Genomic DNA, 24,512 nt, shown 5'->3' with positions numbered 1-24,512 from the left:
CAAGTAAGTTTATTTTGTTACCTTGGGAAAAAAGCCAGGCTACCCTTTCATGTTTCTGCTTTTCAAGCTACTGGAGCTTGAGCATTTTATGTGACATTCAGGGAATTTTGTCCAAATTAAATGTTGACTGAAGCAGTGCAGGACGAAGGTCAGATCTGAGAGGAGGGTAAGTTGTAAAAAGAAAAGAAAAGATGAATTTCATGGGTAGACCATGAAATGCATTATTTTATGATTTTTTTTGTCATTATTTTTGGAAGAAAAGAAAGAAGCATTTCTTAATGTAAACAAATTAAAGTGAGGGATCTCCAAGAATATTGGGAGCTGCTTATATAATAAAGAAATTGAAGACAAAGGGATAGTAAATAATTTCTATTGTTCTATTTATTTTTGAATGACTGATACAAATTAATCCTAGAATCAGCTGCTAGTGAATCTTCTTTGTTATTCCTAACCAATCATGTCTTTCCTGTTTTTATGCTTCGTTTAGACTTGGGAACTAGCTATTTCTGAGTGTAACCAGTTTTGTTTTAGTTATCAATTAAGACAGTATGCCAGTATTTTCTGCGATCAGTTCTATTTTTTTATGGACAATACCATTCAATTTAACATGTATTAAATGCCTGTTATGTGCCAAGCCCTGGGAATAACAAGATTAAAAACCTATTAAAATATTTTGACCTCTTAGGAGTTTATAGTATAATTGGGGTTTGGGAAGAGACAGGGATGAGATTTGTACCCAAGTAACTATAGTACAATTTAGAAAATTATTAGGTACAAAGGAGAAGGGGAAGGAGAACAAGTATTTATTTAGTGTCTGCTATGTGCCAGGCACTATGTCAAGTGCTTTGCAAATATATCTCATTTGATTTTTGCAACAAGATTGGGATGTAAGTGCTATTATTATTCTCATTTTACAATTTAGGAAACTGAGACAGACAGATTAAGTAACTTTCCCAGGGTCACAAAACTAATAAGTGTCCATGGCTGGATTGAACTTAAGTCTTCCTGTCTTTAGGCTCAGCATTCTATTCACTGTACCATCTAGCTGCTATGGAAGTCCGAGTAGCCTGAAACATTCAAGGAGAGAGCAAACATTTATACATGGAGAGATCAGGGAGGGCATCATGAAGGCAGTATTCCCTTAGCTAGTTCTTGTAAAAGGAGAGTTTTATTAGCTGGTCATGGGATGTGAGGAAGGCAACATAAAACAGGATGGTAGTTGTATTCACGAATGGAAGCAGAAGAATGCAGGATGAGATCGTGGAACAACAACTGGTATTTCAATTTGGCTGGAATACAAAGTAGACAATGAGTACCATGAAATGGGACCTTACAGAAAGAGATATTGGGGCCAGGTTGTAAATGGCCTTCAATACTGGGGCCAACTACTTTGTATTTGTTTCATTAAGTGTACAATGAGGCTTTTGAGGTGGGAAGTGATATGTTGAGGGAAGAGTCAGGGATTACTATGAGGTTTAGAAGTTGTGTGACTAGAATAATGATGGTTCTCTCAACAAAAATAAGGATGCTTGGATGAGAGATAGCTTTGAAAAGAAAGACATTTGAGTTCTGTTTTTGGCATGTCTGAAATGCCTATGGAACATCCCGTTCGAAACATCCAGTCGGTAACTGGTAGTTTAGGACTGGATCTCAGCAGAAAAACTAAGGCTAGGTTTATAGGTCTAAGAGACATCTGCCTAAAAATGATAAATGTCACAAATGAAAAACCCAAGAGGCACAGTTTCTAGGTAATCAATTTATTAATTAGGCCAGCTAATAATAAATTGATGGTCAGTAATTTCTCTCAGTAACCAAATGGAGATGCTGAATGCTTTAAATACCTTTGTAAAAGAGGAGGCTGTGGAAGTAAAAAAATTAACCCTGATGGGCAGACATTTAATGAGAAAGTGGGCTAGAAGTATTCAGCCCCTCCTGCTGACAATGTGGCTTGCTCATGAGATCCCACTGCCTCTAGCAATCTGGACATTTCCATCCAGACCACTCTGGTTGGTTTTCTCCTTCATGAGCTGGGCCGCCTCAATTCTAATGCAGAGGTAGAAGGACCGGGCTATTCTCTTTGGGGTAAGAATTCACCCAGAATTCTGTTTACTTTCCCTCCGTCCTAGTTGAGTGAGGTCCTGCCCAAGATTGTGGAGCATGTTTCCTGAGGGTTATGGACAGCTTATCAATCTGCCACATCCTTGAGACACTGACTTTCTATAGGGCCTGGGCCCTAAAGGAGGAAATAAAGGAGAAAAAGCCTTGGTCCTTGTTTAATAATTGGTTGTTGATATAATAGCAAAATAATTTCTCTCAATAATGGATGCCATTCAGAGAAAATAAATATCCATAATACATGCAATAGACCTAGTACAACTCAGAACATCCTCTGTTTTGATGACTATGGTTCTAATTTACTTGCAAGATATACTACATGCATGTGACTCAGCAGTACCTGCATATCCAGATAACAAAAACAAACATGTATAACAACAAAGTCAACGTGATGATAACATTTTAACTTTGCAGAATGGTCAGATAATGTGTCCAGACTTCACAGTAGGCAACTAGGCTGTGTAATAGATAGAACACTGGGTCTGGAGTCAGAAAACTCCAGTTCAGAAGAGTTCAAAAGAAACCTCAAGACACTAGCTATGTGACCTTGGGCAAGTCACTTAACCTCTGTTTTCCTCAGTTTCCTCACTTGTAAAATGGGGATAATAATAGCACTTACTTCACAGGGTTGTTGTGAGAATTACATGAGATAATATTTGTAAAGCACTTAGTGCCTGGAACATATTAGGTGCTATATAAATGCTAGTTATTTTTATTGTTATTGAATAAGCTATACATTAAATGCATGATCCTAATACTACTCAAATAAACATAAACAAGAGAGAAAAAACAATAAAAGAGGAGCATATTGAACATGCGACAATTACCATGTGCAGGGTACACATTACAATAGAAAATATTAACATTACATCTGGCTACATGTGCATTTTGCAAATTTCCAAAACATAAGCTAGTTTAGTTGCAGATAGTCCTTGCTCTTTTGTAACCTACCTGCTCTTGTACTAGTGTTGATGAGAATGAACTATGTGATCTTTTTTTAAAAAAAAAATTATTTTTCCTCCAGACAATTTTTAATATTCTTTTTTTTATTTCGAGTTCCAAATTTTGCCTTTCTCTCTTTTATCCTCTCTGAGTAGGAGGACCTTCCCTGACATAATAAGCAATTTCATATGGGTTACATATGTTTAATCATGCAAAATATATTACCATATTAGTTATGTTGTGAAAGAAGACAGACAGAAAGAAAAAAAACATAAAAATATAGAAAGTGAAAAATCATATGCTTCAATCTGCATTCAAACTCCATCAGTTCTTTCTTTAGAGGTGAATAACATTTTTCATCATGAGTGCTTTGGAATTGTCTTAGATCATTTTATTACTAAGAATAGCTGTCATTTGTAGTTGTTGAACATTGTGCAATATTGCTGTTCCTGTGTACAATGTTCTCCTGGTTCTGCTCACTTTACTTTGCATCAGCTCCTATAAGTCTTTCTGTGTTTTTTTGAAGTCTCATCATTTATTCCATTTTAATTGTATACCACAACTCGTTCAGCCATCTGCTAATTGATGGAAAACCCCTCAATTTCCAATTCTCTGTCACTGCAGAAAGATCTGGTATAAACATTTTTGTACAAATAGTTTCTTAACCCTTTTTTAAAAAATCTCTTTCAGATATAGACCTAGTAGTGGTATTGCTAGATCAAACATATGCATAATTTGTTTGCCCTTTGGGTACAGTTCCAAATTGCTCTCCAGAGTGGTTAGATAAGTTCACAACTCCACCGACAATACATCAGAGTCCCAACATTCCCACATCCCCTCCAATATTTATTATATTTTTTTCTATCATATTAGCCAATTAGGTGTGAGGTGGTAACTCAGAGTTGTTTTAATTTGCACTTCTATAATCCATAGTGATTTAGAGCATTTTTTCATTTGATTATACATATCTTTAATTTCTAAAAATTTCCTGTTTATATCTTTGACCATTTATCAATTGGAGAAATGACATATTCTTGAAAGTTTGACTCAGTTCTCTATCTATTTGACAAATTAGGCCTTTAATTTGATATAATCAAAATTGTCCATTTTGCATCTCATTATGTTCTCTATCTCTTATTTGGTCCTAAATTCTTCTCTTCTCCATATGTCTGACAGGTAAACTATTCTTTGCTCTCCTATTTTGCTTATGGTATGACCTTTTATGTTAAAATCATATACCCATTATGATCTTATTTTGGTATGTGGTGTGAGATACTGATCTGTACCTAGTTTTTGCCATACTGTTTTCCAGTTTTCCCAGTAGTTTTTGTCAAATAGTAAGTTCTTATTCCAAAAGCTGGGGTTTTGGGTTTATCAAACACTAGATTAGTATGGTCATTTACTAATAATGGTTCCTGGGTTTGTCTTGGCAGGTACTCTCCCAAATCCCAAGTATTTTATATTGTCTGTGGTTATTTTAAATGGAATTTCTCTTTCTATCTCTTGCTACTGGACTTTGTGGGTCACATAAAGAAATGCTGATTATCTATACGGGTTTATTTTTTATCCTGCAGCTTTGCTTAAAGTTGTTAATTATTTCAACTATTTTTTTTAGTTGATTCTCTAGGATTCTTTAAGTATACCATCATATCATCTGTAAGGAGTAAGAGTTTTGTTTCCTCATTAACTATTCTAATTCTTTCAATTTCTTTTTCTGTTCTTATTGCTACAGCTAACATTTCTAGCACAATATTGAATAATAATGGTGATAATGGAGATCCTTGCTTCACCTCTGATTGTTTTGGGAAGGCTTCTAACTTATCCCCATTACAAATAATTCTTGCTGATGGTTTTAGATACCATTTAGATATCATTTTAAGGAATGCTCCCTTTATTCCTGTGCTCTCTAGTATTTTTAATAGAAATGGGTTCTGAATTTAGTCAAAAGTTTTTTCCTACATCTGTTGAGATAACATATGATTTCAATTGGCTTTGTTATTGATATGGTCAATTATGCTGATAATTTTCCTAATATTGAGCTAGCCCTGCATTCCTGGTATAAATCCTACCTAATCATAGTGGAAGACTCTTGTGATAATTGCTTTAATCTTCTTGCAAGTATTTTATTTAAAAATTTTGCATCAGTATTCATTAGGGAAATTGATGAATAGTTTTCTTCCTCTGTTTTAGACTTTTCCTGGTTTAGGTATCAGCACCATATTTCTGTCATAAAAGAAATTTGGTAGGATTCCTTCTTTGCCTATTTTTCCAAATAGTTTATATAGTGTTGGAATTAATTGTTCTTTATATATCTGTTAGAATTTACTTGTAAAGTTATCTAGCCCTGGGAATTTTTTCTTAGAAAGTCAACTGATTGATGGCTTGTTCATTTTCTTTTCCTAAGATACAGTTATTTAAGCATTCTCTTTCCTCTTCTGTTAACCTGGGCAATATGTATTTTTGTAAATATTAATTCATTTCACTTAGGTTGTCAGATTTGTTGACAGTTGGGCAAAATAGCTTCTAATTATTGCTTTAATTTCTTCTTCATTGGTGTTGAATTCATCCTATTTATCTTTGATCCTGGTAATATAGTTTTCTTTTTTCCTTTTTAAAAATCAAACTAACCAATGGTTTATCTGTTTTATTGATTTTTTAAAATTTGTTAATTTATTTTACTTGTCAACATTCACTTCCACAAGATTTTAAGTTCCCAACTTTCTCCTCATCTCTCCGCACCCCATGATGGTGTGCATTTTGATTACCCTTTCCCCCAATTTGCCCTCTTTTCTATCATATGCACGCACGTGCACACACACACACACCCTTCTCTTATGCCCTTCCCCTTCTATTTTCCTATAGGGTAAGCTAGATTTCTATTCCCAATTGCCTGTATATCTCATTTCCAAGTTGCATGTAAAAATAATTTTTAAATTCCATTTTTAAAACTTTGAGTTCCAAATTCTCTCCCTTCCTTTCTCCTGTATCAGTAAGGCAAGATTCATGATATTGATGGTGGCTATGAGTATGCCTGTATAGTTCAGAATCACAAAATATAAGACTCTCTACAAAGAAGGCAGAAGAAGTAAAACATTTATTCAGACACTAGAGGATCAAATCCCAAAACCAATAAACCCAATCTAACCTAGCAGTAATTGTATCCCAAAATGAGTAAGTCCACTTTAATGTAACAGCAAGGAAATTAAAACACAATATTGCAGCAAGGAGCCAAGCCATCCTGTAACCTTCCCCTCTGCTAGGGCCTTCCCATAAACACTCACTCACAAATCCTAACTGTCTGCTTGCCTACATCCTCTCCTCCTGCAGTTCTGAGAGCCCTTGCAGTTCTCTCTCTCCTTGAAGTTCTCTCTCTCTCTCTCTCTGTCTCTGTCTCTCCATCTCTTCCACTTCTCTGTCTCCCCAAAGATCTCTTCTCTCCAAGCTCTATCCTTTTGCAGCCCTCTCTACTCTGAGCTTAATGGCTACCCTCAGGGTATATGTATACCCTGTTTAGGGCCAGAGGGCTTCACACCTAATCAGCAAAAGGGTGTGGGCCTTCCTACAAATAAGCCTACCCTAATCAAGTTTCCCTTAACCTCCACCTGAGGTTTATTAAGGGGATAAATGTGCAGGAAAGATCTTTAATTATGATTAGTACCACACCTCCCCACCCACCATCATCAAGAGGGCAAGCAATTCCATATAGATTATACTTGGGTAGTAATGCAAAACACTTCCATAGTAGTCATGTTGTGAAAGACTAACTGTATTTCCCTCCATCCTATCCTGCCCCCTGTTTATTCTATTCTCTCCTTTCACCCTGTCCCTTCTCAAAAGGGTTTGCTTCTGATTATCCCCTCCCCTAATCTGCCCTCCCTTCTATCACTGCCCCCTCTCTTATCCCCTTCCCAGCCTGCTTTCCTGTGGGGTAAGATAGATTTCCATACCCAATTGAGCCTGTATGTTATTCCCTCCTTAAGCCAATTTGAAAAGAGTAAGGTTCATTCATTCCCTCTTACCTCCCCCGCTCTTCAACCACTGTAAAAGTTTTGTCTTGCCTCTTTTACATGAGATAATTTGCCCTATTCTACCTCTCCCTTTCTCCTTCTCCCAGTACCTTCCTCTCTCACCCCTTAATTTTATTTTTTAGATATCATCTCTTCATATTCATCTCACCCTGTGCCCTCTGTCTATATATATTCCCTCCAACTACCCTAATAATGGAAAAGGTCTCATGGATTACAAATGTCATCTTTCCATGTAGAAATGTAAACAGTTCAACTTTAATAAGTCCCTTATGATTTCTATTTCCTGTTTATCTTTTCATGCTTTCTCTTGATTCTTGTATTTGAAAATCAATTTTTCTATTTAGCTCTGGCTTCTCAAGAATGCATTGAATTCCTTGACATCATTGAATATCAATTTTTCCCCCTCATTGATTACACTGAGTTTTCCTGGGTAGGTAGATTCTTGGTTTTAATCCTAGCTCCTTTGACCTCTGGAATATCATTTCAAGCCCTCCAATACCTTAATTTAGAAGCTGCTAAATCTTGTGTTATCCTGATTGTGTTTCCACTATACTTGAATTGTGTCTTTCTGGCTGCTTGTAATATTTTCTCCTTGACCTGGGAACTCTGGAATTGGGCTATAATATTCTTGGCAGTTTTCCTTTGGGGATCTTTTTCAAGAGGCGATAGGTGGATTCTTTCCATTTCTATTTTACCCTCTGGTTCTAGAATATCAGGGCAGTTTTCCTTAATACTTTCTTGAAAGATGATGTCTAGGCTCTTTTTTTGTTCATGACCTTCAGGAAGTGCAATAATTTTTAAATTCTCTTTTTTGAATCTATGTTCTAGGTCATTTGTTTTTCCAATGAGATATTTCACATTGTCTTCTGTTTTTTTCATTCTTTCAGTTTTGCTTTATAATTATTGATTCCTCATAGAGTCATTAGCTTTCATTAGCTCTATTCTAATTTTTAAGGAATTGTTTTCTTCAGTGAGTTTTTGGACCTCCTTTTCCATTTGGCCAATTCAGCTTTTTAAGGCATTCTCCTCATTGGCTTTGGACCTCTTTTGCCATTTGGTCTAGTCTGTTTTTTAAGGTGTTATTTTCTTCAGTATTTTTTTGGGACTTCTTTACCAAGCTGTTGACTCATTTTTCATGACTTTCTTGCATCACTCCCATTTCTTTTCCCAATTTTTGCTCTGCTTCTCTTTTTTGGTTTTCAAAATCCTTTCTGAGCTCTTCCATAGCCTGAGACTAATTCCTATTTTTCTTGGAGGTTTTGGATATAGGAGCTTTGGCTTTGTTTTCTTCATCTGAGTGTATGTTTTGATCTTCCTTGTCACCAAGATAAATCTGATTTTTTTCTCCGCTGTTTGCTCATTTTCCCAGCCAATTTCTTGACTTTTTAACTGTTAAAATAGGGTTCTGTTTCCAATGTGGAGGGCATACTGTCCCAAGCTTCAGGGGATTTGTGCTGCTGTTTAAGAAATACTTTTAGGCACCTGTAAGTCTTCAGTTCTTCCAAGGTGGTATGATCTAAGGAGAGGTGTTTACTCCTCTCCTAGCCTGTGCTCTGGTCTGTAAGTGATCAGCAGCCCTCTTTTCTGCCCTGGATGTTTGGAGACTGTTCCCTCTCCACTGTTGCCACAAGCTCTGCTATGCTAGGTCTCCTCCTCACCTTGGGACTGCCACCCAGGACTGTGATTCAGATCCAGGTATGGGCAAACAACAGAATCCTGCCTGAGTGCCAGCAAAGAGATCACTGTCATCTCTTTCTGATCAATTGTTTGATCCCCTTACTGTCTGTGGGCTGCAAGTTGTGGAAGCAGGTGCTGCTGCTGAACTGATACCACTGCCAACCCAGGGCTGTGCTGGGGCCAGGCTGGTCTGCCCTCTCTCACCCAGGTCCAATAGATCTTTACTGCTGACCTTCTAAATGTTTTTTGCATTTGTGTGTAGAGAAGTCTGGAAACTACCTCACTGGGCATGGCCCACATTGGACTGTGCTTCTCTCCCATCCTTGTGCAACAGACCCTTCCCATCAACCTTCCAGGTTGTCTTGGGCTGGAAATTTGTTTCATTATCTTTTTGTGGGTTTTGCGGGCTGGAAATTTGTTTCATTATCTTTTTGTGAGTTTTGCTGCTCTAGAATTTGTTTAGAGTCATTTTTTACTGATATTTGGAGGGGTTCATGGGAGAGCTCAAGCAAGTCCCTGCCATCTTGCCTCTGCCACCCTGTTTTATTGATTTTTTTTCCATAAAACCAGCTTCTAGATTTATTAAAAAATTTTCTTACTTTCACTTACTTTTCACATCTCTTTGATTTTCAGAATATCCAATTTGGTGTTTAATTGGGGATTTCTAATTTGCTTGCCAATTCATTGATCTGCTCTTTTTCTCTTTTTTGATGAAAGAGTTTAGAGATATAAACCTTCCCCTAAGTACTGCTTTGGCTGCATCCCATAAATTTTGATATGCTGTTTTATTGTTGTTATTCTCTTTAATGAAATTATTGATTGTTTCTTTGATTTTTTTGACCACCTCATTCTTTAGGTTTAGACTAGTCTCCAATTAATTTTTATCCTATCTTTCCATGGGTCTTCATTAAATGTTATTTTTATTTCATTATGGTCTCAAATGGATGCATTTAATGTTTTTGCCTTTCCGCATTTGATTCCGAGGTTTTTAATGGCCTAGTATATAGACAATTTTGTGTAGATGCCATATACTCTTGAGAAAAAGTGTATTCCTTTCTATTCCCATTCAGTTTTCTCTGATGGGCTAACTTTTCTAAAATTCTGTTCACCTCCTTAATTTCTTTGTTTATTTTGTGGTTGGATTTATCTAGTTCTGCAAAGAGAAAGTTGAAGTCCTCTACTAGTATCGTTTCACTATCTACTTTCTCTATAACCCATTTAACTTTTCCTTTAAGAGTTGAATACTGGGGGGCAGAGGCAAAGATGATGGCTGGAAAGGAGGGACTTGTTTAAGCTCTCCCCCAAATCCCTCCAAACACCTGTAAAAAAATGGCTCTAAACAAATTTTAGAGCTGCAGAACCCACGAAGTAACAGAGGGAAGCAGGTCTCCAACCCAGGAGAGACATGATGGTCATTTGGAAGGGTCTATCACACGGTGCTGGGAGCAGAGCACTGCCCAGTGTGGGCCACGCCAGGACAGACCAGACTGGAAGTGAACCAGAGCACACCTGAGGGCCATGAATCATTGAGCTGTGACAGTTACCAGACTTCTCAACCCACAAACACCAAAGACCATGGAGCAGGTTAGTGGGAAAGGTGCCATATCGGGTTAGAGAGTGGTCCAGCCCCAGCCCTGGGGGTGGCAGAGGTGGTACAGTGGTGGTGGCAGCAACAGGAAGCTCTTGTGGCTGCTTCCAGAGCTCCAGAGTCAGCTGCTTCTGGAGTCCCTGGCTCACACTGGGTGGATTCAAGCAGAGGACAGAGCAGGAGTGCAAGGAGTACTTTGCTGGCACAGAGGCAGCTTTGCCCTGCTTGGATCTGAGTTGCAGTCCAAGTTGGCTGTTCTTGGGGGAGGAGGAGGAGCACTAGTGTGGCAGAGCTTGCTGTGTAGAAGTAGCTCTGAAAACAGCAGGGCAGCCCCTAAAGCTTGGGACAAAGTACTCTCTGCATGCAGTCATACCCTGACAAAAAACTCAAAGGTCAAGTAGTTGCCTGGAAACATGGCCAGGCAGAAAAAAAGGACACACACTCAGATTCAGACTCTAGAAATTTTTTTTGGTGATAAAGACGATTGAAACATACACCCAGAAGAAATCAACAAAGTCAAAGATCCTACATCAAAAGCCTCCAAGAAAAATCTGAATTGGCCTCAGGCCATGGAAGAGCGCAAAAAGGATTTGGAAAAGCACATTAGAAAAGTAGAGGAAAAATTGGGAAGAGAAATGAGAAGGATGCAAGAAAACCATGAAAAACAAGTCAATGACTTGCTAAAGGAGAAAGCAAAAAATACTGAAGAAAATAACACCTTACAAAATAGACTAACTTGAGAATGGGGGTGGAGCCAAGATGGCAGCTGGAAAGCAGGGACTTGCATGAGCTCCCCACCACGTCCCTCCAAAAACCTATAAAAATGGCTCTGAACAAATTCTAGAACTGCAGAACCCACAAAATAGCAGAGGGAAGCAGGGATCCAGCCCAGGACAGCCTGGATGGTCGCTGGATGAGGTCTATCACGCACAGAGTGGAGGGGAGCAGAGCTCAGCGTGGGAGGCAGCAGGACCAACCACACCAGGAGCCAGGCAGGACAGGCCCTAGCACCCTGAATCAGGGAGCTGTGGCAGTTACCAGACTTCTCAACCCACAAACACCAAAGACAACAGAGAAGGTTAGTGGGAAAAGCTGCGGGGGACAGAGTTCTTGGTTCAGCCATCACCCCAGGGGCAGCGGGGGAAGTGCAGCTACAGAACTACAGCTGCAGTTACTTCTGGCCCCAGGCCCACATGGTGGGAGGAATTAAGTGGCAGATCAGAGCAGGAGTGCAGAGCCTGCTGAAGATCTGTGTCAGGTCCGGGTTGGTGGTTCTTGAGGAAGGAGGAGTGCTGGTGTGGCAGAGCTGGCTGTATAGAAATAGCTCTGAAATCAACGGTGCATCCCCTCAAGCTTGGAACAAAGTACTCTTTGCTCTACAAGCAGTCATACCCTGATGAAAAACTCAAGGGTCAAGTAAGTTGGCTGGGAACATAGCCAGGCAGTGAAAACACACCCAGATTCAGTCTCAGACTTTGGAATCCTTCTTTGATGCCAAAGAAGACCAAAACATACGGCCTGAAGAAGTCAACAAAGCCCAAGAGCCTACAGCAAAAGCCTCCAAGAAAAACATGAACTGGTCTCAGGCCATGGAAGAGCTCAAAAAGGAGTTGGAAAAGCAAGGTAGAGAAGTAGAGGAAAAATTGGGATGAGAAATGAGAATGATGCAAGAAAACCATGAAAAACAAGTCGATGACTTGCTAAAGGAGACCCAAAAAAATACTGAAAAAAATATTGAAGAAAACAACACTTTAAAAAATAGACTAACTCAAATGTCAAAAGAGCTCCAAAAAGCCAATAAGGAGAAGAATGCCTTGAAAGGCAGAATTAGCCAAATGGAAAAGGAGGTCCAAAAGACCACTGAAGAAAATACTACCTTAAAAATGAGATTGGAGGAAGTGGAAGCTAGTGACTTTATGAGAAATCAAGATATTATAAAACAGAACCAAAGGAATGAAAAAATGCAAGACAATGTCAAATATCTCATTGGCAAAACCACTGACCTAGAAAATAGATCCAGGAGAGGTAATTTAAAAATTATTGGACTACCTGAAGGCCATGATCAAAAAAGAGCCTAGATATCATCTTTCAAGAAGTTATCAAGGAGAACTGCCCTGATATTCTAGAGCCAGAGGGTAAAATAGAAATTGAAAGAATCCACAGATTGCCTCCTCAAATAGATCCCCCCCAAAAAACTCCTAGGAACATTGTCGCCAAATTCCAGAGCTCCCAGGTCAAGGAGAAAATATTGCAAGCATCCAGAAAGAAATAATTTGAATATTGTGGAAAAACATTCAGGATAATACAGGATCTGGCAGCTTCCACATTAAGGGACTGAAGGGCTTGGAATATGGTATTCCGGAGGTCAATGGAGCTAGGATTAAAACCAAGAATCACTTACCCAGCAAAACTGAGTATCATGCTCCAAGGCAAACTATGGATTTTCAATAAAATAGGGGACTTTCAAGCTTTTTCAGTGAAAAGAGCAGTGCTGAATAGAAAATTTGACTTTCAAACACAAGAATCAAGAGAAGCATGAAAAGATAAACAAGAAAGAGAAATCATAAGGGACTTACTGAAGTTGAACTGTTTTGTTTACACTCCTACATAGAAAGATGACGTATATGATTCATGAGACCTCAATATCATAGTAGCTGAAAGAAATATGCATATATATATGCGTATACATATATATACATATGTGTGTGTCTATGTATGTGTATATGTAGGTGTATATATATATATATATATATATATACACACAAAGGGCACAGGGGGAGTTGAATATGAAGGAATGATATCTAAAAAAATAAAATCAATTTAAGGGATAAGAGAGGAATATATTGAGAGAGGGAGAAAGGGAGAGATAGAATGGGGTAAATTATCTCACATAGAAGTGGTAAGAAAAAGTGGTTCTGTAGGAAGGGAAGAGGGGGCATGTGAGGGGGAATGAGTAAATCTTGCTCTCACTTGATTTGACCTGAGGAGGGAATACCATACACACTCAACTGGGTATCTTACCCCACAGGAAAGGAGGAGGAAGAAGATAAAAAAGGGGGGATGGTACAAGGGAGGGCAGATGGGGGGAGGAGGTAATCAAAAACAAACATTTTCAAAAAGGGACAGGGTCAAGGGAGAAAATTCAATAAAGGGGGATAGGTTAGGAAGGAGCAAAACATAGTTAATCTTTCACAACATGAGTATTGTGGAAGGGTTTTACATAATGATATGCATGTGGCCTATGTTGAATTGCTTGCCTTCTTAGGGAGGGTAGGTGGGGAGGGAAAAGGGGAGAGAACTTGGAACTCAAAGTTTTAAAAACAGACATTCAAAAACAACAACAACAAAAAAGAGTTTTTTCATGCAACTAGGAAATAAGATACACAGGCAATGGGGCATAGAAATTTATCTTGCCCTACAAGAGAAGAAGGGACAGGGGGATGGGAGGGGAGTGGGGTGACAGATGGGAGGGCTGACTGGGGAACGGGGCAACCAGAATATATGCCATCTTGGAGTGGGGGGAGGGTAGAAACGGGGGAAAAATTTGTAATTCAAACTTTTGTGAAAATCAGTGCTGAAAACTATATTAAATAAATTTAAAAAAAAGGGGGGGAATAAATAAATAAGTGAAAGAAAAAAAAAGAAAAAAATAGACTAACTCAAATGGCAAAAGAGCTCCGAAAAGCCAATGAGGAGAAGAATGCCTTGAAAAACAGAATTAGCCAAATGGAAAAGGAGGTCCAAAAGACCACTGAGGAAAATACCACCTTAAAATTAGATTGGAGCAAGTGGAAGCTAGTGACTTTATGAGAAATCAAGATATTATAAAACAGAACCAAAGGAATGAAAAAGTAGAAGACAATGTGAAATATCTCATTGGAAAAACCGCTGACCTGGAGAATAGATCCAGGAGAGGTAATTTAAAAATTATTGGACTACCTGAAAGCCATGATCAGTTTCTTTCAAGAAATTATCAAGGAAAACTGCCCTGATATTCTAGAGCCAGAGGGTAAAATAGAAATTGAAAGAATCCAGTGATCACCTCCTGAAAAAGATCCCAAAAAGAAAACTCCTAGGAATATTGTAGCCAAGTTCCAGAGTTCCCAGGTCAAGGAGAAAATACTGCGAGGAACTAGAAAGAAACAATTTGAGTATTATGAAAACACAATCAGGATAACACAAGATCTAGCAGCTTCTACATTAAGGAATCAAAGGGCTTGGAATACGATATTCCGGAGGTCAAAAGAGCTAGGATTAAAACCAAGAATCAACTACCCAGCAAAAGTGAGTATCATGCTCCAAGGCAAAATACGGATTTTCAATAAAATAGAGGACTTTCAAGCTTTCTCAGTGAGAAGACCAGGGCTGAATAGAAAATTTGACTTTCAAACACAAGAATCAAGAGAAGCATGAAAAGGTAAACAAGAAAGAGAATCATAAGGGACTAGTAAAGTTGAACTGTTTTGTTTACATTCCTACATAGAAAGATGATGTGTGTAATTCATGAGACCTTTCTCAGTATTATGGTAATTGAAGGGAATATACATATATATAGACAGAGGGCACAGGGTGAGTTGAATATGAAGGGATGATATCTAAAAACACAAAATTAAGGGGTGAGAGAGGAATATGTTGAGAGAAGAGAGATAGAATGGGGTAAATTATCTTACATAAAAGTGGCAAGAAATAGCAGTTTTGTTGGAAGAGAAGATGGGGCAGGTGAGGGGGAATGAGTGAATCTTACTCTCATTGGATTTGACTCGAGGAGGGAATAACATACACATTCAAATGGGTATCTTACCCTACAGGAAAGAAGGAGGAAGAAGATAAAAAAGGGGGCATGATAGAAGGGAGGGCAGATAGGGGGAGGAGGTAATCAAAAACAAACACTTTTGTAAAGGGACAGGGTCAAGGGAGAAAATTGAGTAAAGGGGGACAGGATAGGATGGAGGGAAATATAGTTAGTCTTTTATGAGATGAGTATTGTGGAAGTGTTTTACATAATGACACATTTGTGGCCTATGTTGAATTGCTTGCCTTAGGGAGGGTGGGTGGGAAGGGAAGAGAGGAAAGAATTAGAACTCAAAGTTTAAAAAGCAGATGCTCAAAAAAAAGTTGTTTTTGCATGCAACTAAAAAGAGATATATATGTAATGGGGCATAGAAATCTATCCTGCCCTACAAGAAAGTAAGGGGAAAAGGGATGGGGGGCAGAGTGGGGTAACAGAAGGGAGGGCTGACTGGGGAACAGGGCAATTAGAATATATGCCATCTTGTAGTGGGGGGAGGGTAGAAATGGGGAAAAAATTGTAACTCAAAATCTTGTGGAAATCAATGTTGAAAACTAAAATATTACATAATAAAATAACTATTGGGGGGAAAAAAAGAGTCAAGAGCAAAAAACAAAGTCAGGCCCGGCCATCAAGGAGCAAACATTGTAAAAGGAGGAAATAAAACTGAGCAGGAAGGGCCAGGGTGGGAAAATTGTGGCAATATTTAGATATTGTGAGTGTTTAGGGTAGATTGGTCCAAACCTTCCAGGAACAATGGTAGAGTTGATTTGATCATGGTTAGAATGTGGCACAGCTAGGTGGCACAGTGGATAGAGTACCAGGCCTGGAGTCAGGAAGACTTATTTTCCTGAGTTCAAATCCAGCCTCAGAACTTACTAGCTGTGTGACCATGGGCAAGTCACTTAATCCTCTTTGCCTCAGTTCCTCATCTGTACAATGAGCTGGAGAAGGAAATTGCAAGAAAATTTGAAATAGGATCATGAAGATTTGGACACGATTGAAGAAGAAGAATGTGAACTCTTTGGGAATAGATATTGCTGAATTCTTTATACTTGTACCCTCAGTTTAGAGGAGGGGAAAAGTGGGGAAAGGTGGGGAAATCTTAGATGGGAAAGCTTCCAGAACCTGGCTTCTGGTTCTCCCCAAGGCTGTGGAGAAAATGGATTTAGCTGTTCATTCAGTACTAGAATTAAAACTCCTTGTATATTGTACAAAGTAACAACAGTACTGTAAGATGATCAAGTGTGACTGACTTAGCTATTCTTAGCAATACAATGATCAAAGACAACTTATGATCCCAGGACTTATTTTTTAAATTTATTTTTCTTGGAGGCTTTTTTTTCTTGGTCTATGTTTTCTTTTACAACATGACCAATATGGAAATATCTTTTGCATGATTACACATGTATAACCTTTATCAAATTGCTTGTCTTCTCAGTAAGGAGGCTGGAGAGGGAGGGAGAGAATTGAATTCAAAAATTTAAAAACTGGGCGGAGCCAAAATGGCGGCTGGTAAGCACGGACTAGAGTGAGCTCTGTACCCGAGTCCCTCCAAAAACCTATAAAAATGGCTCTGAACCACTTCTAGAACGGCTGAACCCACAGAACAGCAGAGGGAAGCAGGGCTCCAGCCCAGGACAGCCTGGATGGTCTCTGGGTGAGGTCTATTCCACACGGAGTTGGGAGCTGGGAGCTGGGAACGGAGTGGAGCAGAGCCCACCTGAGCGGCGTGGACCATCCAGACCAGAAGCCAGGCGGAGGGGGCCCTAGCGCCCTGAATATGTGAGCTGCGGCAGTTACCAGACCCCTCGACCCACAAACACCAAAGACTGCAGAGAAGGTTAGTGGGAAAAGCTGCGGGAGTGGAAGGAGTTCAAGGTTCGGCTTCCAGCCCCGGGGGCAGCGGAGGTGGGGCAGCTACAGCTGTTGTTACTTCCGGCTCCAGGCCCACCTGGTGGGAGGAATTAAGTGGTGGATCAGAGCAGTAGTGCAACAGCATGCTGAAGATCTAAGCCCAGTCTGGACTGGGGGTCCTTGGGGAAGGAGGAGTGCGGCTCTGACAGAGCTGGCACCTCCCCCCCAAACGTAGAACATAGAACTCGTTAGTCTACAAGCAGTCATACCCCACTGAAAAACTCAAGGGTCAAGTTGGTTGGGAATATGGCCAGGCAGCGAAAACACGCCCAGATTCAGTCTCAGACTTTGGATTCTTTCTTTGGTGACAAAGAAGACCAAAACATAGAGCCTAAAGAAGACAACAAAGTCATAGAGCCTACAACCAAAGCCTCCAAGAAAAACATGAACTGGCCCCAGGCCATAGAAGAACTCAAAAAGGATTTGGAAAAGCAAGTTAGAGAAGTAGAGGAAAAATTGGGAAGAGAAATGAGAAGGATGCGAGAAAACCATGAAAAACAAGTCAATGACTTGCTAAAGGAGACCCAAAAAAATACTGAAAAATACACTGAAGAAAACAACACCTTAAAAAATAGACTAACTCAAATGGCAAAAGAGCTCCAAAAAGCCAATGAGGAGAAGAATGCCTTGAAAGGCAGAATTAGCCAAATGGAAAAGGAGGTCCAAAAGACCACTGAAGAAAATACTACTTTAAAAATTAGATTGGAGCAAGTGGAAGCTAGTGACTTGATGAGAAATCAGGATATTATAAAACAGAACCAGCGGAATGAAAAAATGGAAGACAATGTGAAATATCTCCTTGGAAAAACCACTGACCTCGAAAATAGATCCAGGAGAGACAATTTAAAAATTATTGGACTACCTGAAAGCCATGATCAAAAAAAGAGCCTAGATACCATCTTTCAAGAAATTATCAAGGAGAACTGCCCTGATATTCTAGAGCCACAGGGCAAAATAGAAATTGAAAGAATCCATCGATCGCCTCCTCAAATAGATCCCAAAAAGAAATCTCCTAGGAATATTGTCATCAAATTCCAGAGCTCCCAGATCAAGGAGAAAATACTGCAAGCAGCCAGAAAGAAACAATTTGAGTATTGTGGAAACCCAATCAGAATAACCCAAGATCTGGCAGCTTCTACATTAAGAGATCGAAGGGCTTAGAATGCGATATTCCGGAGGTCGATGGAGCTAGGATTAAAACCTAGAATCACCTACCCAGCAAAACTGAGTATCATGTTCCAAGGCAAAATATGGAGTTTCAGTAAAATAGAGGACTTTCAAGCTTTCTCAGTGAAAAGACCAGAACTGAATAGAAAATTTGACTTTCAAACACAAGAATCAAGAGAAGCATGAAAAGGTAATCAAGAAACAGAAATTGCAAGGGACTTACTAAAGTTGAACTGTTTTGTTTACATTCCTACATGGAAAGATGATGAGTATGATTCATGAGACCTCAGTATTAGGGTAGTTGAAGGGAATATGCATATATATATATATGTATATATATATGTTTATGTATATATATAAGTGAATGTGTATGTATGTATATATCTATGTGTATATGTATGTATGTGTATGTATGTGTATATATATGTATGTGTTTATATATATATATGTAAAAGAGAGAGAGCAGACACAGGGTGAGTTGAGGATGAAGGGAAGATAGCTAAAAGAAATAAAATGAAATTAAGGGATGAGAGAGTAACATACTGAGAGAGGGAGATAGGGAGAGATAGAATGGGGTGGATTATCTCGCATAAAGGTGGCAAGAGGAAGCAGTTCTATGGGAGGAGGGGAGAGGGCAGGTGAGGGGGGAATGAGTGAACCTTGCTCTCATCAGATTTGGCCTGAGGGGGAATACCATACATACTCAGTTGGGTATCTTACCCCACAGGAAAGAAGAGGGAGGAAGACAAAAAAAAAAAAATAAAAGGCGGGGGGATGATGGAGTGGAGGGCAGATGGGGGTGGAGGTAATCAAAACAAACACTTTGGAAAGGGGACAGGGTCAAGGGAGAAAATTCAATAAAGCGGGATGGGTTGGGAAGGAGCAAAATGTAGTTAGCCTTTCACAACATGAGTATTGTGGAAGGGTTATACATAATGATACATGCGTGGCCTAGGTTGAATTGCTCAACTTCTTAGGGAGGGTGGGTGGGAAGGGAAGAGGGAAGGGAATTTGGAACTCAAAGTTTTAAAATCAGATGTTCAAAAACAAAAAAAGTTTTTGTATGCAACTAAAAAATAAGATACACAGGCAATGGGGCATAGAAATTTTTCTTGCCCTACAAGAAAGGAAGGGAAAAGGGGATGAGAGGGGAGGGGGGTGATAGAGGGGAGGGCTGACTGGGGAACATGGCAACCAGAATATAAGCCATCTTGGAGTGGGGGGGGAGGGTAGAAATGGGGAGAAAATTTGTAATTCAAAATGTTGTGAAAATCAATGCTGAAAACCAAATATGTTAAATAAATAAATTGCATTTGAAAAAAAATTTAAAAACTAATGTTGAAAATTTTTTTATATATCATTGGGGAAAAACAAAATACTAAAATTTTTTAAAAGACAGCGAAAAAGAATGTGAATGCTATACCATTTGGTACATATGTGTTTAGTGTAGATATTACTTCATTGTCTATGGTACCTTTTAGAAAGATGTAGTTTCCTTCCTTATCTCTTTTAATTAGGCCTGGGTCTACTTTTCCTTTGTCTGAGATCAGGATTGCTACCCCTGCTTTTTACTTTTTTTTTTTACTTCAGCTGAAGCGTAATATATTCTGCTCTAGCCTTTTACCTTTACTCTGTGTTTATTCTCTCTGCTTCAGATGAATTTCTTGGAAACAATATATTGTAGGATTCTGGTTTTTAATCTAGTCTACCCTCAGCTTCCATTTTATGGGTGAGCTTATCCCATTCACATTCATAGTTATGATTACTAACTGTGTATTTCCCTCCATTCTATTTCCTGGCTGTTTATACTTTCTCTCTCTCTCTCTCTCTCTCTTTCTCATCCTGACCCTCCTCACCAGTGTTTTGCTTCTGACCATTGCCTCCTTCAATCTGCTCTCCCTCCATCAGCTTCCTTCCTTCTTTTCCCCTCCCCTCCTGTTTCCCAGTAGGGTAAGATAGATTTCTATTCCCAACCGACTCTGTATGTTACTCCCCCTTTAAGCCAAATCTAGTGAGAATAAGGTTCAAGCAATGTTCACTGTCTCTCCCCCCTTTCCCTCCACTGTAATAGGTCTTTTGCACCTCTTCATGTGATATAATTTAACCCATTCTGATTCTCACTTCAATCTTCTCCCAGTGCAATCCTCTTTCTCACCCCTTATATTTTTTTATATCATCTCATTAAAGTCAAATTATGTCCACATCATCTGTTGGTGCATGCTCTTTTTAACTGCCCAAATAGTGGTATGGTTCTTTTTTTTCTTTTTTTTGTAGAAGAATTATGACCAATGAAATGAATCATGAGAAAGAAGAAACAGGACCAAAAAAAAAAAACAACCCAAAAACAAAAGAGAAAAAGAAAAAAAAAGGGAGATAAAAAGGCTAGCATGAAGTGTGCCTCAATCTGCATTCATACTTCATACTTCTTTCTCTGGATGTAGATAGCATTCTCCATCATGAGTCCTTTGGAGTTGTCTTTGTATCTTGTGCTGCTGAGATGAGCAAAGTCTGGCAGGGTTGGTCCTCACAGAATCCATATATCTGTGGTTGTGTATAATGTTCTCCTGGCTCTGCTCCTCTCCTTCAGCATTATGTCATGTAGGTTTTTCCAGGTTGTTATGAAGTCCGTATCATCCCTGTTTCTTATACCACAATAGTATTCCATTACCTTCATATACCACAGCTTGTTCAGCCATTCCCCAATTGATGGGCATCCCTTTGATTTCCAATTCTTAGCTACCACAAAAAGAGCCGCTATAAATATTTTTGTACATATGGTTCCTTTCCCTCTTGTGTGATCTCTTGCGATACAACCCTAGAAGTGGTATTGCTGGGTCAAAGGGTATGAACATTTTTATAGCCCTTTGGGCATAGTTCCAAATTGCTCTCCGAAGTGGCTGGATAAGTTCACAACTCCACCAGCAATGTAACAATGTTCCAATTATCCCACATCCTCTCCAGCATTTATAATTTTCCTGTTTTGTTATTTTAGCCAATCTGACAGGAGAGATGTGGTATCTAAGAGTTGTTTTGATTTGCATTTCTCTAATCAGTAGTGATTTAGAGCATTTTTTCATATGCCTATAGATATCTTTAATTTCTTCCTCTGAAAACTGCCTGTTCATATCCTTTGACCATTTCTCAATTGGGGAATGACTTGTATTCCTATATATTTGGCTCAGTTCCCTGTATATTTTAGAAATGAGGCCTTTATCAGAGATATTAGTTGTAAAGATTTTCTCCCAATTTTCTGCTTCCCTCCTAATTTTTGTCACATTGGCTTTTTTTGTACAAAAACATTTCAATTTAACGTAATCAAAATTATCCATTTTGCATTTTGTAATGCTCTCTATCTCTTGTTGGGTCATGAATTCTTTTTTTTTCCATAAATCTCATAACTAAACTATTCCTTGCTCTCCCAAATTACTTATAGTATCAGCCTTTACTCCTAAATCATGAACCCATTTTGACTTTATTTTGGTATATGGTGTAAGATATTGGTCTATGCCCAGTTTCTGCCCTACCATTTTCAAAATTTCCCAACAGTTTTTGTGAAATAGTGAATTCTTAGCCCAGAAGCTGGCCTCTTTGGGTTTATCAAAGAGTAGATTGCTATAGTCATTGACTTCTCCATCTTGTGTACCTATCCTGTTACACTAATCCACCACTCTGTTTCTTAGTCAGTACCAGGTAGTTTTGATGACTGCTGCTCTATAGTACAGTTTAATATCTGCTATGGCTAGGCCACCTTCTCTAGCATTTCTTTTCATTAACACCCTAGATATTCTAGACCTCTTGTTCCTCCAGATGAATTTTGTTTGTATTTTATCCAGCTCTGTAAAATAATTTTTTGGTATTTCAATTGGTATGGCACTGAATAGATAGATTAATTTAGGTAAAATTGTCATTTTTATTATATTAGCTCGGCCTAACCATGAGCAACTGATATTTTTCCATTTATTTAGATCTGACTTTATTTGCATGAAAAGTGTTTCATAATTGTGTTCATATAGGTCCTGGGTTTGTCTTGGCAGATAGACTCCCAAATATTTTATAGTGTCTACTGTAACTTTGAATGGAATCTCTCTTTCTATCTCTTGCTCTTGGGCTTTGTTAGTAATGTATAGGAATGCTGAGGATTTATGTGGGTTTATTTTATATCCTGCAACTTTGCTAAAGTTGTTTATTATTTCAAGTAGTTTTTTACTTGATTCTCTAGGATTCTCTAAATAAATCATCATATCATCTGCAAAAAGTGATAGTTTAGCTTCTTCTTTGCCTATTCTAATTCTTTCAATTTCTTTTTCTTCTCTTATTGCTACAGCTAACATTTCTAGTACCAAATTGAATAGTAGGGGTGATAATGGACATCCTTGTTTCACCCCTGATCTTATTGGGAATGCATCTAGCTTATCCCCATTACAAATAATGCTTGTTGATGGTTTTAGGTAGATGCTATTTATAATTTTAAGGAAGGTTCCATTTATTCCTATGCCTTCTAGTGTTTTTAATAGGAATGGATGTTGTATTTTGTCAAAGGCTTTTTCTGCATCTGTTGAGATGATCATATGGTTTCTGCTAGTTTTGTTGTTGATATGGTCAATTATGCTAATTATTTTCCTAATATTGAACCAGCCTTTCATTCCTGGAATAAATCCTACCTGGTCATAGTGTATTATTCTCATGATAAGTTGCTGCAATCTTTTTGCTAATATTTTATTTAAAGTTTTTGCATCAATATTCATTAGGGAAATTGGTCTATAATTTTCTTTCTTTGTTTTGACTCTACCTCGTTTGGGTATTAGCACCATATTTGTGTCATAAAAAGAATTTGGTAGGACTCCTTCTTCACCTATTTTCCCAAATAGTCTACAAAGTATACGAATTAATTGTTCTTTAAATGTTTGATAGAATTCATGTGTAAAACCATCTGGCCCTGGAGATTTTTTTCTGTGCATTGATGGCTTGCTCAATTTCTTTTTCTGAGATGGGGTTATTTAGAAATTTTACTTCCTTTTCTGTTACCTTGGGCAATTTATGTTTTTGTAGATATTCATCCATATCTCTAAGGTTGTCACATTTATGGGCATACAATTAGGCAAAATAATTCCTAATTATTGTTTTGATTTCCTCTTCATTAGAGGTGAACTCACCGTTTTCATTTTTGATACTGGTAATTTGATTTTCTCCTTTCTTTCTTTTTTAATCAAATTGACCAAAGGTTTATCAATTTTATTGGTTTTTTCATAAAACCAGCTCTTTGTTTTATTTATTAATTCAATAGTTTTCTTGGTTTCAATTTTACTAATCTCTCCTTTGATTTTCAGTATTTCTACTTTGGTATTTAATTGTGGATTTTCAATTTGTTCTTTTTCTAGCTTTTTCAGTTGTATGCCCAAATCATTGATCTCTTTTTTCCCTATTTTATTCATGTAAGCATTTAGAGATATAAAACTTCCCCTAAGAACTGCTTTTGCTGCATCCCATAAGTTTTAGTATATTGTCTCATTATTGTCATTCTCTTGAATGAAGTTATTAATTGTTTCTCTGATTTATTCTTTGGAATTAGATTATTTAGTTTCCAATTAATTTTTAGCTTATTTTTCCATGGTTCTTTGTTACAGATAATTCTTATTGCATCATGATCTGAAAAGTGTGCTTTGACTACTTCTGCCTTACTGCACTGGATTGTGAGGTTTTTATGCCCTAGTACATGGTCAGTTTTTGAGTATGTGCCATGTACTTTTGAGAAGAAAGTATATTCCTTTTTATCCCCATTCAGTTTTCTCCAGAGGTCTATCATATCTGCCTTTTCTAAAATTCTCTTTACCTCTTTAACTTCTTTCTTATTTATTCTGAGGTTAGATTTATCAAGTTCAGAAAGGGGGAGGTTGAGGTCTCCCAATATTATAGTTTTGCTGTCTATTTCTTCCTGTAACTCTTTTAACCTCTCCTCTAAGAATTTGTATGCCATACCACTTGGTGCATATATGTTAAACAATGATATTGCTTCATTGTTTATGATGCCTTTCAGCAGGATGTAATGTCCTTCCTTATCTCTTTTAAATAAATCTATCTTTACTTTTGCTTTGTCTGAGATTAGGATTGCTACACCTGCTTTTTTTACTTTAGCTGAGGCGCAATATATTTTACTCCAGCCTTTTACCCTTACCCTGTGTGTATCCCCCTGTTTCAAATGTGTTTCTTGTAAACAGCATATTGTAGGATTATGGTTTTTAATCCATTCTACTATCTGCTTCCATTTTATGGGAGAGTTCATCCCATTCAT

The 24,512-nt window shown here is 38.2% G+C and overlaps 1 protein-coding gene across 1 annotated transcript in view; it reads left to right on the top strand.

Moving 5' to 3' along the window:
• Positions 1–24,512, top strand: part of PKP2 (plakophilin 2) — a 151,301-nt gene that overhangs the window by 32,429 nt on the left and 94,360 nt on the right. The gene's annotated exons all lie outside the window — the stretch shown is intronic.

This window comes from Trichosurus vulpecula, chromosome 5 (assembly GCF_011100635.1).
Source record: "Trichosurus vulpecula isolate mTriVul1 chromosome 5, mTriVul1.pri, whole genome shotgun sequence".
In the NCBI taxonomy this organism is placed as follows: Eukaryota; Metazoa; Chordata; class Mammalia; order Diprotodontia; family Phalangeridae; genus Trichosurus; species Trichosurus vulpecula.
This window is presented reverse-complemented; position numbering and strand designations above follow the sequence as displayed.